We start from the raw sequence: 17327 nt of genomic DNA, 5'->3' as shown, positions 1-17327 counted from the left end.
GGAGAAAAAAAAAAGGCATGAATTTGGAAGGGGGTTGGCTGGGGGTAGATCTGGGAACAGTTAGAAGGAGAAGCAGCTTGCGTGAATATTATCAAAATAGATTGTATTCATGTATGAAATTCTAATAAAATTTATAAAAATATTTAATATTTTAAAAAATATTAAAATAATAAATTAAAACATTTAATAATCTTTTAAAAGTTTTTTTTTTAATGTGTGTGTATTTTGACGACATATGTTATCAGTGAACTGCTTACATGTAATGCCTATGGAGGTCAGAACAGAGTGCTGGATCTCCAGGAACTGGAGTTACAGATGATCTTGAGATGCCATGTGGGTGCTGAGAATCAAACCCAAGTCCACTGAAAAGCAACCCAGTACTCTTTTTTTTTTTTTTTTTGGTTTTTCAAGACAGGGTTTCTCTGTATAGCCCTGGGTGTCCTGAAACTCACTCTGTAGACCAGGCTGGCCTCGAACTCAGAAATCCACCGGCCTCTGCCTCCCAAGTGCTGGGATTAAAGGCGTGCGCCACCACCGCCCAGCCAACCCAGTACTCTTAACTGCTGAGCCATCTCTCCTGCTTCTCCCCAAATCTTACTTTAAAACACTAAAAATGTAATACATTGATACTACTTTTCTGGAAAAGGAATTTCTTAAATGTATACATGTTCTTATGGATTATTTCTTGAGGAAGAACCAAAAATTTGGAAATGCTGCTTCTGAAGAAAGGTATCTGTAATTATAAAATGGGGATGCAGGGAATTAGCTTTTCTGTATTTTTCCTTCTACCAATTTAGAGAAATTAAAGACTGAATGTCAATGTCTCAAAATGTATGCCTAACTACTCAATTCTGCTTTCTATCAGTTTCCATCTCCTAAAGCTCTATCTCAAGGTTGACTCTATTTACCTTTCTATTAAAACTGGCTCCTCTACGCACTTAATATACAAACACATTAGTCAAGGCCCACTAGTAGAGACAGTTAGGTGAACAGATGGACAAAGAAGAACATATTTCTGTTCTCATTCATTCACATTCTGTCTGTCTGTCTGTCTGTCACACACACACCTGTGTACAACCAAGACCCCTGCATATATAGGAAAGGGTTCTATATTCTCACCCCTCTATTTATTTATTTATTTATTTATTTATTTATTTAAAGACGATGTCTTATTAAATTGTCCAGATAGGCTTAAATTTATTATTCTTGTGCCTCAACCACCCTAGCAGCTGGGATTATAGGTCAACACCATTGACCTGTAATCTGTCTTTACTCATTTTTAAGCTCCCAATCTGGTACAATACTTGTGTATAGCATAGCATGTGCAATGCTGGTTTGGCATTAATTCTTTAATTATGCTTATTTTGTTTTTCTATACCTCAACTGAAAGATCTCCTGTCAGCAGCAGACAGGCAAGATAGTTAAGCTAAATGACCTTTTAACATTCCTTAGGTTGTGTGACTTAAAAGTCAGATGTAAGCTAGAGCTGGCTTCAGAGAACCAGAGATGGGTTCCCACCACTAACTGGACAGCTCACAAACCCCTGGAACTCAGCCCCCGGGGATCAAATGCTTTTGGCCCTTGCAGCACTAGCACTTAGCTGCACATACCCATTACCCATATAACCCCCCGCCCACTCCCCCACACACAATTAAAAACAAAGTAAATCTTATAAAAAAAAAAAACTAAATGAAAAATAGTTTCAAATATCCTCTAAGAGGAAGAAACCCAAAATGTTCTAAACCATGGGTAAGCAAAAACTTCCATAAAGGGCTAAAGAGTAAATTATTTTCAGTTGTGTGACCCACTGCTCAGAAACAACTTTGCAACTTCTATTATAGCATAAAGTGGTTTGTGTTTGAAATTGTTTGTCATCCCATCAAAACTCATGCTGCAGGTTAATCTCCACTGTGAATTATTAAGGGAATAGAAATTTTGTCCAGCTATTATGTTTAGAGGTAGTCTTTGAGAGGTAATGAGGTCATCAAATGGAGCCCCCTCCCTTGACTGAAAACTGATGGCTTAAGGTTGGGGTTAGAGGGGGCAAAGGATACAGATACACATACATTCCCTGTCTCTTGTCATATAATAACCTTGGGACTTTGTAAACAAGGAAGATATCACCATATGCAGCCCCTTGAGCCTTCAACTTTAAGCTAAATAAATTCTTCTTTATAAATTATTCAGTCTCAGATATTTCATTACAGTAATGTACATGGACTAGGCAGCAATAGAGAATAAACAAAATGGCAGGACTATGTTTCAGTAAAACTTAAAGCCACCATTTTCAGACCATGGTTTGCCAAGACATGTTCTAAACAATAATTTCTAGTATTTCACAAGCATTCAGGAAAATGAAGCATGAATGAAAAAAAGCACCACACTTCAAACATACAGTCTAGAAACACCCTACTACTAACACAAGAAGAACACCATCTAACAAAGTCAATAACTGGAGTTATATAGCATCAAGCCAGGCATGGCTCTCCCCACACTTATCTCATACTTCCAGTCTCCAGAACTGCAAGACAATAAATTTTCATTGAAATAAGGAGCCAACTGTATGAAGACTTGTAACCATCACCTTAAGAAACTGATAGAAGGCCAAATGTCATGGTGACTATAATTAAGGCCCTAGGCAAATGGCCTTCTAAAGATGCCTAAGCTTCATGTCAAGATAAATATGCATTCTTCCCAACACACAGGAAGACAGCTTCAGCTACAAAAATACATTCTAAATACTTACAGTTGGAATAGCTTTTCAAACAAGCACAAGAAAGAATAGGAGAAACAATGTTTTACATACCAAAGATGAAAGATCACAAGAAGGTTGGGAACACAGAATACATCATCTGGGTACATGTGCTTATAGATTATACATCTGTATGTCACCAATTCTCAGTAAATAGCAGCAGATGCAGAAAAAATAGTAATCTGGTTTTATATCATTATTTGACAAAGTATTTTATAACAACCACTAAATTCTCTCACAGGAATTTAGAAAAAGTTCCAAAAACCAAATGCCAAGTGAACAGCCCTGGTTCTTGATCTTAAATGTCATTGCCTCTTCCAACAAGGTAGCCTGGGTTCTTTTACAGCACAGTAACCTCAGGCTAGTTAGACTGCTTACAGAGCTGCCAACGTGTTCACAACCAGAATTTGAATGTCCAGGCAGAAAATCTCTCATCTTTTTTGACAGTCAGAAGTCACTACAGTATAACTTTTTATTGACAAGTAATCTAAAGACAGCCCAAACTCAAGACATAAGCACTACCTCACGATGGCAAGCATGCTAATGGTTTTTGAATGAATGGTGCCTCAAGCTATGGCTATGGCTATAGGATCCTCTCACCCAACTTGGCTAATGTTTTTTGCAGTTCAATATCCAAGAAGAAAAAGATGAAGATGAATTGAATTCTGAGGACAAGTGTTAAAGATAATATTTAAAACTGTGGCACCTAATTTGGCTTGTTCTTACAGGGCCACCATGTTCCCGACTAGGCAAGACCTGAGGCCACCGGCTCAGGCGGGCCAGGAGCACCGGCCCTGGCACCCACGAGATGCCAGTGTGGGAGATGGCTCTGCGAATCTCCCATGCTGTCTCCACAATGCTTGGCTGAGCCCAGACCATCCTGCCATCCACAAGGTACCCAGTAGAAATGAGTCTCTAAAGCTTAATTATTATCCAAAGGCTTTATATATTTAGAAATGCTCAATTAACAAGATGCCCACACAATTAGAGCTGTTTCCCCAATATCTAACCTTAAGATAAAATGTGTTATACAGGACTGTCCTTGATGTATCTACAGTTCTCCATGGCTCCTACATCTCTCTCCTTCTCTCTCCTCCTCTTCCTTCTCCTCTTCCTTCTCTTTCTTCCAACTCCTCACTCCGCCTACCTCTCATATAGCCCAATCGCTGAGCTTTATACAAATGTAGTGAGAAGACATCCGACTACAGACAAGTGTCTCATCCCTTGTAGTACTGCCATCCTCTGAACACTACCTCTAACTACAGCTGAGGGATGCGGATGTGGCTAGGTCAGCAGGTGAGTGAGCAAGCCCTTGTCCAGTATGTACACACACAAGCACAGCATGGTCACAAACTCGTCTTTTGGGGAACATGTCTAAGACGAGTACTCACAAAGCAAACTAAGTGTGGTATACCCAAACCAAACCCAATCCTAGGCTCAATACAAAAAGAACAGAGTGTGGCCCAGAGGGATTTATTAGAAACCCTTGGGGGCTCGCTCCATAGATAGATAGGGACTCTCAACAGGGCCAACAGTACCTTGCCTTAATTGTTCAAGGAGTCTCTGGGTCCCTTCCTCAGTCACCAAATCTGTCAAAGGAAAAAAATAAGAACAATTTAGTTTAATAATCTGTTTTTGCTCTTCAGTGACAGAGACTGGCCCCAGCTCCATGCAACATGCAGTTTAATAAACCCTAACTGACTTCATTTTCTATTCTATAATCAAACTATACTTCACTCCATAAGACAAATAAAAATTCTAAGGATCTTTTGATTGATTGTTTGTTTGTTGCATTGAAACAGAATCTTGCTATGTAAGCCAGGCAGGCCTTGCATTCAAGAGCCTCCCTCTACTAAATGCTAAGATTAGAAGCACACACTGTGTATTATAAAAAGGTTGGTTGTCTATACCAAAACAAACAGACAAAAAGGCTAAAGAAAGAATTAACAAAACAAAAGGTAGACCACAATTATACCCAGCTTCCTTGTAAAGTTAGATACAGATTTAGAACAGAAAAATAACTGATTGGTTAATATTAGATTTTTTTTTTAAGGTTATCTTTTCTTTCTTTTTTATTGGTTTTTCGAGACAGGGTTTCTCTTTATAGCCCGGGCTGACCTGGAACTCACTCTGTAGACCAGGCTGGCCTTGAACTCAGGAATCCACCTGCCTCTGCCTCCCAAGTGCTGGGATTAAAGGCATGCGCCACCACTGCCCAGCAAAGGTTATCTTTTCTAGATTAAGGAAGAGGGATCTTTATTTGTCATACCAAATGAAAAAACAGGATGTTTCACTGTTATAGCTATAATCCTAATATTCCAGGAAGTCAAAAAGCGGCTGAGAGCTTCAGCTTGGTAATACACAACTTTTACATGAATGACTCCATTTTTATTTATACAGGGTATGGTAGAGACAAGTATAGGAACTTACTACAATGACTTCCTGTAATTTTTATTTACCAAATGTGTACAGCAAATAATTGATGTGTGTACATGTATGTGAGCCCACCTATGTGGAGGCCAGAATTCAACCTCAGGTGCCATTCCTAAGGAACCACTCACTTTGTTTTTTGAAAGTCTCACATTAGCCTAGAGCACACGGAGTAGGCTAGGCTGTGTAACCCAGTGAACCCCAAAGATAAGTACACCTCCACCTCCACCTCCACCTCCACCTCCACCTCCACCTCCTCCACCTCCACCTCCACCACCTCTCCCTACCTCTCCACCTCTCCACCACCTCCACCTCCACCACCTCTCCACCTCTCTCCACCTCTCCTCCACCTCTCCACACCTCTCCTCCACCTCTCCACCTCTCTCCACCTCTCCACACCTCTCCTCCACCTCTCTACCTCTCTCCACCTCTCTCCACCTCTCCACACCTCTCCACCTCTCCATCTCCACCTCCACAGCTGGCTTTTTGTGGGTTCTGGAAATCAAACTCAGGTCCTCATGCTTGAGTGACATTTACTTCACTTACTGAGCCAACATCTTTCACCCCAGGCCCCCTTCCCACATTATTTTCTAAGCTGGCAAACTTTTAAAAATGTGTTCCTGTGGGCCTCATACTTTCAAACTGTTATACACACACACATATACAAAGTTCTGAAGGCACATTGGAAGACAAAGATCTAGTTAGTGTCTTTTGTACTCTATTTTGGTAACTATAAAAGGTAAATTAATATACTTATTAATAAGGAAATTGGCCAGCAGTGGTGGTGCACGCCTTTAGTCCCAGCACTTGGGAGGCAGAGGTAGATGGATTTCTGAGCTTGAGGCTAGCCTGGTCTACAGAGTGAGTTCCAGGACAGCCTGGGCTATACAGAGAAACCCTGTCTCGAAAAAAAAAAAAGAAAGAAAGAAAGGAAAAAAACAAGGAAATTGTACATATTCATTATATACAGCATGTTTTGAACACATGTACATTGTGAATGTAATCTGTATGTAGTCTTTTCATTAAAAAAATATAATACAGACAACAAATAAACAACCAAAATGGAAACTCAAAATGTACAAACTATGGTCACACAGCATAGAACAGTGAGTTCTTTTTCCTCTTCTCAAAAATTAAGGCTTATCAGGCAGTTTTCCACAGACAAAAGAATAGCTTTAGCATCTTGGATAACATTTCTTTTTTCAATAAAAGATGCTAGTGTCCAACTCTGTTGTAAGCATCCATTGAAGTAGACATAATAGCCACTCTGTTTGCCTACACAGACACTACTATAGCAATATCTGTATTCTATGCCCCTAATGTCTAAAGCAGTTTGTATTGAAGAATCTCAGTGGTACATTAGATTAGTTCTTGGACTATTACACAACCATTTTGTACATTGATGTCCTTCTAAGCACAGCACTTTCAAAAGAACGTTGAATGCTTCTAGGATCCTGAAAATTTTAGATGTGGAGACCCTGTCTCAAGAATAAGCAACTTCCACTACATCAGAGAGGAAGTACCAATTCTATGACACTAAAATTATACACTTACAAAATATTATAAAATTTTCAGTTATTATCCATTTTCTTTTGTTCCAGTTTGTAAGCTTAAGGCCTATACTAGTAATTACTATAAAAACCTATAGAAAATGAACTATATTCTTGTTCATATATAGCATGATTAAAAAAAAAAAAGAAAAGTAGAAAGAAATGACAAAAAATAATACAAACAATCCTAACAATGAGTTTAGTGGATGGGGGAATGGGAATCATTTCTACCACTTGGAAAAACATATTCAATTCCACTGCGGGGAAAGAATCCTTCAAAGAAACTCGCCATTAAGTCAGTCATATGTGATTTTATTATAAATAAACTACTTTATAGACAAATGACTGGGCTGTATTTATTCCTTACCTTAATAAAAATGTTTCCATATTAAGAAATTTTTATCTTAATATTTTTAGCCTCAGAGAAATAAAAAGTGTTTAACACAAAGGTGTTACTACTTTGTGTTACCAGAGATGTAATTTTCAAACCTTGCCAGGTCTGCAAAGGAAACTAAAACAGTCTCTTTGGCTTAAAAAGTCATGAAGATTGACACTGTACACAATATATTTCATGATTAATATTTATTAAGATAGTGAGCTTAAATTGATGTTAAAGAAAAATGTACACTTTAACCCTAAAACATTATATATAGATTATATGACCCAAGATGGAATCATATTAATAATCATGTATCTTGCAGTCTAAAGTTTATTAAACTCTATTTACAAAGTTAAAACTTTCAAAACAGGGTGACAAAATTGGGTATTCTGCAAATGTACCCATACCTGCAAGCACAGTTACGACTCAATATGAGTATCACATTGAATGACTTGTATTTAATCCTTAAAGCAGGAAATTGTTCTGACTCCCTGCCTCAGAAGTACACTATACTTTATCTCTACTCTTGTATTACTTCTTCATAAGGTTTCTAAATTTAAAGTTAAACCTAAAAACAGGGAAGTTTTGTTGTGAAATGAGGTTGGGAAACTGTAAACTATATCCAATCAGATTAGTGAAAGTACATTAACATATCAAAGACTATAAGATATCCAGAAGTAAAGAAAGAAATTAAGTGAACTTCAAGTCAGGCCTTTCACAAATTTCTCAACACACCTAGGAAAACAATGCTCGTTTGTGATCACCAGATCAGCCATCTAAGTAATACTTCTCTAAAAATGGGACAAACCTCTGAATATAAATCACTTAAGAAAGGACAATTGTCCTTTGATGCATAAGGCTACAGATGACTAAAAATGTTAAACTAGTTACCAAGAATAACAAAAACAAAAAATTATCAAAATACATGAAAGAAAAACTTCTATCTGTATTCAAGTACTAAGTCTGGTTACTTCAACTAGTAATGCTATCTCATCTAATTCTCAGAAACTATGATAGTAATTTTCAAGAGATACCATTGCCAGTTAAATTTTGCTGTCTTTACCTAGTTATGGTTTTCAATTATTCGTCTTGATTTTTAACTGAAAAAAAAAACCAATCATCATTAGTTTAGATTCATTGCCAATTTAGTTATAGTAATTAATAAACTTTTACAATTTCATCATTGGCTTTCTAACTAACCAAGATTCAGTTTTGTAGTTCAATTAGGAACTACCCATATTCCTACTGAAAATTCATCCATTTAGTCCACTACAAAGTTTAAAGTTTAAAAAGCTCCAGAGTCACTCTTACAAATCTTGCTTATTTAGGGGACATGACTGTGGGGGAGAAGACTTCTCTCTGGCCACAGCAAACAAAAGTGATAAAGAATTCAGAATCAGGGCCATCTGCACTTGGGATGCCAATGATCCTTCTGGTCTCTAATTTTGAATGAGAAGGAATATGCTCAAGGAGGTCTTTAAAGGACTAAATCCTATAATGTCTTCTCAAAAATCAGTATCTTTTAAGACATATCGTGAAGGACAGGCTATGTAAAAGTCATAAGGTAGTAATATCTAGTGATTTTCTAGATTTCCAGTATGTTTTTAGTTGTAAAATTGAAATGAGTACCTGGCACCCTACCCTAAAATAAGCCTTGTAACAGTTAAGAATGCAGCAGAAATAAACATTTGAGAATATATAAACTCAGGGCTTTCATGGTCAAATTATCAGTCGTAGAGCTAAAATCTCTAGTACTAAAACATACTGGTCTCTAAATACTAAGACCCATAATGAAAAGATAGGCAAATTAAAAAAAAAAAGTTTCTGTGTATGAATGTGCAATGTTGTGGCCCATGAGGTTAGAGGAGAACTTTCTAGAGTTAGTTCCCACAAAGATGTACTGCCCCTGAAAGATCTGCCTATGTCTGCCTCCTGCTGCTTTAGAAGTACTGGGATTACAGATGAGAAACATCCCACCTAGCTTTTTACATGAGTTCCAGGGATCAAACTCGGGTCACATCTTGCACAACAAACAGTTCCCCCCACCCCTTAAGTCGTCTTTCTGGCTCTAGCCAAAAATTTAAAAAGTATAAAAGACTTAAAAAGAATCAGAGTAATCAGTTACTACACTACTGGGACCACCATAACCTTGTTTGGGCAAGCTAATTAATTAACATCTCTGGTGAGACCAGATCACTTATCCTCTAGTTCACAATGTCTGCATTTCTAACTACTATCCATTGGAATAAACTGTTTCCTAGTCCATTTGATACTTAGGGGATTATTAACTCCAAAAGGTCACCAAGGTTATCACTTTAAAGCAATTCACCTACTATTTACATCTATCAATCAATCAATTTATCAAATGTCCCATTATCGGCTAATTTACCTGCTTCCTCTCTCCTGAGGATTCTGCTTATGGTAATGACCTAATTTTATTATGACCTATACTTTAAGTACAATCCACAAGTTTTTAAAAATCAGATATATCTAAGAAATATACTAAAAACCATTCTTCATTCTAAGGGGAGGATGAGAGATTATGGGCCTCAGAGTTTCACAAACAATCAATCCCATTGGCCATGAATCCTACATTACTTTCAACCCAGATGTGAGCTTCAAAAAAAACAAGTTTTTTTTTTCCCTCCACAGAACTTGTTGTGTAAGAGTAAATTAAAGAATTTTCTTCTGCTGCAAGAAAAACAAAAGGTATTTATCCACTCTACTATATTCCATTTTCTGTTCATTCAAGCAGACACTGCACTACATCATGTATACAAAAACACTATACATGCGCCTATTCCAAAAATCCTTTGTAGTTACTTCTACACTACTGAACGGCTTATAGCTAAAAATGGTGGCATGTACCTGACTCCCAGCACTCTGGAAGCTAAGGCAGAAAGTTGGCTAGTCAAGTCAGTATAGCCTACGTAAAAAACCCAACCTCAAAACAACAGTTAAACAAAAACATGGCTATGGCATACTTTTCCCCAAGAATCCAATTGAGAATCCTATTAGTCTACATTTAAGCTAGTATTTGCATGATAAGTTTCATAATTTTACAATTCCTATTAAATCACTTACTTGTTAAAGGTAATCATAATATATAAAATAGAACAGAGTTGAGTTTTCACAATATGTTTTCTGCCTAACATTAAAGAATGAATTATTAACTAAGACTATAGTTCATGGGTAGACAGAGCACTTACCTGGTATAAGCAAAGCCCTGGTTTCAACCTCTAGCACTGCACAAAGGGGTAAGGGGTATCAAGCCAGGATTCACGGACCTCAAAGAATTTTTTTACTAAGCTTTAAAAGGAAAGTTGGGGACCACTAAGCTACAGCTACAGTTTAGGTTCTGAACATTTTAAAAAGCCACTAAAATTGTATCAAAAATTAAATGCAGTGTTTTCTTCTAAAGAGACAAGACAAATCTTTATGAAGATGTTCAGAGAAGTTTATAAACCTTAAGAACGTCTGCATTCTAGGGAATAAGTTATTCTTAGAATACTTCATAAGATGCCATGGTATAAATTCCCTCAACTAAAAAATACCTCATAAAAGTTTATCCCTACATTTCTAAGAATTCCATGAAATGCAATAAGCTATAAATTTCAAAATTCTAAGTTTCTGAAGTGGTTAACACATGTGAATGTACACAAACAAGCCATTATTTAAAGGCTCCAAGTGATTTATACCTAAAAGCTGGTAGCACACACCCACTTATACTTTAGCCAAAGTACATAGATTAGTACATGTTGGCATACAGTATTTATAAGATACTGGCACTTTTTAATGGGATGTGCCAAATAATCCATCAGGGACGATGATACAGTCACAAAACATTGTGCCTTGATTTTCAGTACAGCAAAATAGCTTTTTTTCAAGAACTGATACAAGATCTTCACTATGCCCATAATATCTTATTTGGGTCTAAAAGATAAAGAGACACAGATTAAGATATTAATTTATTCTGTAAAGCCAAAGTTAGATTTTTTATCTGTATGCATAAATATGTGTAAGTTCCTTTACCACGCTGCCTACTATTCCTTCTCTCTCAACCTATCTATATTTGACTTAATTTCAAAATAGTTCAATTCACTACCTGTTTGTAGTGGACAGTCCAGTTTTACTACACTGTTTCTAGAACACATATTTAGGCTCCCTCCTAACACTGTATCTGCTCCGGGGCACCTTACTATATCTGATTTCTCTTGCACAATACAGTAGAAAAGCAGGTTTTCAAAATACATTTATATGAAAAAATTTCCATTCTACTTCAATTAACATGTCTATTAGGCTGTATGGCAATATATTTTTATTTCTTTAATTTGCTTCAAAATTGGAAAAGTGGATGGAGGTACAAGCTATGAAGCAATATGGACAAAAAAATTCGTAACTTTTAAAGCTGGTAGGTAATAGAAGGATTCTTAAAGTCAGCTCCATGAGTTTTCTCCTTTGTACATTTGTTAAAAATAGAGCTGTTTTAGTTTTGCTAAACACATTTATTTAGGCAAAGATACCTTTCAATGAAACTCCTGTCTCTCTTTCTGACACACACACACACACACACACACACACACACACACTGCCCCCAGACATGAGTCTCACTATCTAGCTCTGGCTGTCCTGAAACTCACTAGGTAGACTAGGCTGATCTTGAACTTACAGAGATCTATCTGCCTCTGCCTCTCAAAGGACTGAGATCTGGCATTTTATTGTTGTTGTTTTGAGGTCCTGGGGACTGAACTCTAGGCCTTACACATGCTAAGTACTTTTTCCACCACTAAGCTTCGATGCCAGATTTTCAACAACTTTTAAAAAATTATATATACTTTACCAACATGTTCTTATTAGCTCAGTTAAGAGATGACATTTATCTATTTCTTTACTAACAATTTAATGAGCATCTGCTATCTAAGATAGACTGTCTCAGGAAATGTAAGATAACAAGAGGAATTCATCCTTTATAATAATCAAGAACACAACCATATCCTTAGAAATCCATGACAAAAATGACAGGAGGAAAGAAAGGGAGACAAAAAGGGAAAAAGAGGTAAAAAAGGCAATAATCGTTTTTAAAGTTCTCCCTGCCACCGTGACAGATAAAGAAACTAAAGCCCAAAGAGGGGAAGTGACTTGCCTACAGTTAAACATGAAATTGCTGACAAAGCCAAAATTAAAACTCAAACCGCTGATTCAAAGTTTGATGTGAATAGTCTACATTATGACACATTTTCTACACCATATTAACTCAAGAGAATGAGCAATAATTTAAAGAAAAATAAATGAATGATAAATAAAAAGGGGGAGACTAGGAACAAAATGAAGACAATAAATTCTAAAAGCATCACACATAAAAACTACATGCAACTCCCATACTTCCTCAATTCTCAGGTATATTTGACTTTAAGACACAGTATCCATTTCTAACATTTTAAAGATATACTATCAAATTTATCTTCTTTTCAAAAATACTGAGATGTAGAAACACATATCTCTAAAACAGGAAAATGTAACATAACAGACTCTGTACAAAACAAACTCACTTCTATATATTTAGAGGTAGGATCACAAGGCAAAAAAAACCTGCAGCAGGTGTCTCAGCACTCAGAAAGGAAAAGCAGACAATCATTGTGAGCTCAGTATCAGCCTGGTCTACCTAGAGAATTCCAAGCCAGCCAAGACAACACAAGTAGATTGTGTTTCAAAGATAGGGGAGGGGGCTGAGACCTATCTTTTAAGGTATTAAATAGCTATTAAATACTGGAGGCTATATGACACTTTTTTCAACTACAGATATTAATATTAATAAGTAAGTCCTTATCCTTAATAAGTGTGACTTTTAGAAACAAAACATGAGGTTGGGGTTTTATATATTTTTCTCTCATACAGGCTCTTGCTATGCAATCCAGACTTCAAACTCAGAATCCTCCTGCTTCTGCCTTCCCAGTGCTGGGATTACAAGCACATGACACCCTGCCAAGGTAAGGACTATGTCCTAGTTCTGTCACTTAGCTCTCTAACCTAAGTTCTCTGAGCCTCATTCTCCTCATTTGTAAAATGCAGATCGCACATAAGAAAGCAAAAGGTAATTGTGATTTGATTAACTATTTAGGGAGCATAATACAGTGTCTAGATGATACTTATTCCACAATCTCTACATGCCAAATGAAGGTTGAAACTAAATGGATTTATAATATTTCTCCCTCTTCATATATGAAATTGAACTCAATCTGTACTGACCCTTGGACCTCCTAATTTGCTTGGGAATAATTACTTGCTAGACAAAGAGCTATTTTATTGATATGCTTCTCTTTGAATTGGGAATACAAGAGTGAAGTATGTGTGGTGTTTGTGTGTGCCGTGTGTGCATTACACAAGTGCATCTTCTACATGTGGAAGCTAGAGGTTGACATCAGCTATTTTTCCCAATTGCTTCTCCACTTTATCTTTGAGACAAAGTCTCTGATTAGACTAGACTATCAAGCCTAGAAGCCCCAAGGATCCCCGCCTCTACCTCCCCAATACTGAGATTTCAGTCATGTTATGCCCAATAAGGTGCCAGAAATCCAAACTAAGGTTTTCATGCTTGCACAGCAAACACTTTACTGAGTGAACCATCTCACCAGTCCCAGTGGTGAACGGTTAACTGTTTAAATTGATCAGTTAAACAACAATGAAGCACTTTTATACTGTTTACTGAACTGAAATTCTTAGGCCCATATCAAACCCAACAAAGGGAGGAACTAAAGAAACTATGTATGGGAAGAAGGAAGGATGTAAGGCCAAAAGAAACAGTTAAAATATCACCCAGTTCTGTGAGTGGTTCATGGCTTTCTTTTAACCTTAAATTCTTTTCTTAATCTCTAAGAAAATAAATGTTCAGAAAAGTCAGGACCCTACCTCTATGATTCAAGGTGCTTTAATAACCTAATCCTTCAGATTAAGCAAATGCCATCTTTTAGGATGCACCATTTCAACTCATAACAACTCAGTCATTTCCAACATAAGAACATGCCTTCCAAAACAGCTCACATGGAACAGATGTCAAGTACTCTGTTCTCACCCCAAGCTCAGACCTACGTACGTAGTCCCAACTGTCCCATTTCTGTTGAACACGTTATCCCTTAATGATAAAAACAACAATACTCCTTCTTATCTGTAATTTTTTTTTTAGTACAAGCATTTTAAATACTCAGATCTTCTTTAATCAAAGACTAAAACATAACAAGGGGCCCTATGATTTTTCCCCTTGAATGTGACCGTAACTGTGACCATACCAAGCAGGATTGCTAACCCATATCATGATTCACTTCAGGGATCTTGACACTACATGTACATTTCCTTTTTTTTCTTATTTAACTCAGTGGCTTCTTTTTAACCATCGTTCTTCAGTCTCTCAGTCTTTCTTTCAAAAAAGTCAGCTCTAGGCTTCTCTAAACAGCATACTCCTCAGCATCTACAAAATCCTTCCAAGCAATCTTTATCCTTCTTTACTAACTTTGTTTTGTTTTTCAAGACAGTGTTTCTCTAACAGCCCTGATTGTCCTGGACTCACTTTGTAGGTCAAGCTGGCCTAGAACTCAGAGCCCAACTTTCTCTCTCTGCCTCTTGAGTGCTAAGATTAAAGGCATGTGCTGCCATCACCAACACCATCCACCTCTACCCCCTACTCCTACCCCCCCATCCCCTACCCCTCTAGTGACTTCTTTTATAACAAGTCTTTTCTGTAAGAGGCTCAGGTCTGACCTTTAGGTTTTCTGGCAAATCATGAATCTCCAGCATTTACCAGTGTCTGCCATCAAGAAAATGCTCAATTAATGTCTACTGTCTGATTCTGCCAATTCTGACTTGCCATGTAATAGCAGGTAGGACCTTAGGCAAGTTAAATCTGTCTGAACCTCTCCCTCGCTTATGAAATACAATCCAATAATGATACTTGGAAAGCTCAAAACAGTTTCTGGCACAAAGTAGCAACCAATAAATTTCTTTCAAAATAAATATTTCAGGGCATATATGCCCCATCTTCCGTTTAACTGTTCTGTTTCCTTCTAGCCATCATAAGGAACCACTATTTACCAACCAAGCTGTAGAAAGAAGCTTAACTGATGACTATATATCTAATCATTCATTCAGACAAATCTGCAATTGCACTTAGAAACTATTTCCGTTTGTGAGGTTTTTTGGTCCACAGTCTGCTTATGTATCATCCAAACTACTGTAATCATTGTGTCTAGTTAACAACCCACACTCCTTGTGCAAATGATCCAAAATTCACCTTTTCCAAGAAACTTGCCCTTCACTTGAACTGTCTCTCTGTTTACAGGTAACTCGGCACTTGGGCACTAGATTATACTAAAGGCAAAATGTAACCACAAATACCTTCTCTGTCTTAAACAATGATCCATTAGCTAAAATTCTGTGCTGATCTGGAACAAGGAAACATCTATACAACTGCTCTCTTGAATTCTACCCTTCACACTGCAACTCTTCACAGGCCTTTTGTCCTATCTTCAAGCAGAAATTATTTCTCCCATTTAAATCCACTGAAAATGTGGTTCCCCCTTCTCTGTCTCCTAATTCTGTCTGCATCCTACAAATAAAAGCTTCAAAGAGGAAAGCAGTAACAGCAACAGAGACATACATATTAATGTCTTCTTAAGTGAAAATAATTTTTTGTTTAACTACAAAACTAGTCTCAAATTTGAAAGCAACTGCCCAACAAACATAATACAAATCCCACTACGTTAAAAAGATTGCTCATTCAGAACGGCACAAGTACACTCAGACAGTACCCACTTTTGTTTCTGTAAGACACCTTTCACCATTTTCATGCCACATTACCCATACCCAACCAGATAACTGAGAGATGCTTTAAAAGTTGCCCTTAGCACTTTTCTTTAAGAATTGGGCAATGTCCCACTCAAAACAAAGAATGCTTAATATCCATTACTTCTGTGAGCTAAGTTTGTGTGCGCTGTAACAAAACAATCAGATGGAACATCTTTATCCAGAATAAAGGTGAGATGGCAAGATAATGATCAGCCTCCGTAGCTAAGCGGAGTGTTCAGAACTCTCATCCTGAGATACACTCTCTCAACTCACTCCACTATTCACAAAAGATCTCCACCCTTGAGCAAGCACACAGAAACCCACCTTGACTGTTCCTTGTGTACTTTCCAAGAAACCAAATAACGCCTTCTAGTCAGACATCCTCCATCGACCCCTAATCTATAATCTCTCACTCCCCGGACACCTTCCGGTTTCTGTGTGTACCTTCTCACACTCCACATGCCCTGTACCCATTGGTCCAGAGACCTTAACCTTCAAACCCCAAACCAGTTCTCCATCTCTCAGCTGATTTCTCCGCAACGCCATCGATGCCTACTTCCCAGGGGCCAATCCTACTCTGGACCAGGGGCCTCCTCACTGGACGCCCTCTCCAGAGCATCACCCCTTTCCCATCACTTTCTTCCTCCTCAGACCCGGAATCTCTCAATCCCAGGCCACCACCCTTCCCCGTTAACTCCGGGCCCCACTGTGGCCGCCTCTGCGCGGCCTCCCCCCAAACCTCGCAGGCGGCGCCCCTGCCTCCCGGGGATGCAGGCCAGAGGCCTCTAGACTCCCTCGCCGCGGCCCCGGCTGTCGGGAGGGCGGCGGCCCGGCCACGCCGCGCAGGGACAGTCCCGGCAGAGGCGGCGCCCCCGCCTCCAGGCGGCCGCGGCGGGGCGGGGGGGGGGCGGTTCGCAGGCCCCACCTCAACGCAGCCCGGCCGAGGACTCCCGCAAAACGGTGGCCGGGAGCGGAGGGGCCGCGGCCGAGCCTGCGACAGAGCCCGTGCCGCTCACCTCGACGCGGAAGCTCGGGCCTCGCTCTCCCCTCAGCGATGGCTACGCCGCCGTCGCGCTCTCCTCACTCGCTTTTCACCGCCCCCGACCGGCTGCTGAAGAGCGGACAGACAACGGTGCGCCCATTGGCTGGGACCGCTATGGCGTCACGGGTCCCGACCGCGCCTCGGGGTCTGACTGGTTGGCGCGGCGCCTCTTTTCCACGTCTGCTCCTGATTGGCTCTTGCTCACTCTCTTCCCGGGAGAACCGCTCACCCTCCACTCTTCTTCAGCCTCCCACCCCCAAACCCCCCCGAGCGGGATGGCCAATGGGGGAGCGGAGAGATGTCGGGGAAGTGGGCGGCTGGGCGGTGTGGTGGTGGAAA

At 38.9% G+C, this 17327-nt stretch overlaps 1 protein-coding gene across 1 annotated transcript in view; it reads right to left on the bottom strand.

Moving 5' to 3' along the window:
- Far1 (fatty acyl-CoA reductase 1) overlaps positions 1 to 17066 on the bottom strand; it is a 62273-nt gene extending 45207 nt beyond the window's left edge. The window contains exons 1-2 of the mRNA XM_028768036.1: positions 16963 to 17066; positions 4291 to 4341 (exon numbers count right to left, since the gene is read on the bottom strand). The gene's annotated coding sequence lies outside the window, so the exon portion shown is untranslated. The remainder of the gene's footprint in view (positions 1 to 4290; positions 4342 to 16962) is intronic.
- Positions 17067 to 17327: the final 261 nt, after the last annotated feature.

The sequence above is a fragment of the Grammomys surdaster genome, unplaced genomic scaffold (genome assembly GCF_004785775.1).
Source record: "Grammomys surdaster isolate TR1022 unplaced genomic scaffold, NIH_TR_1.0 184, whole genome shotgun sequence".
NCBI lineage: Eukaryota > Metazoa > Chordata > Mammalia > Rodentia > Muridae > Grammomys > Grammomys surdaster.
This window is presented reverse-complemented; position numbering and strand designations above follow the sequence as displayed.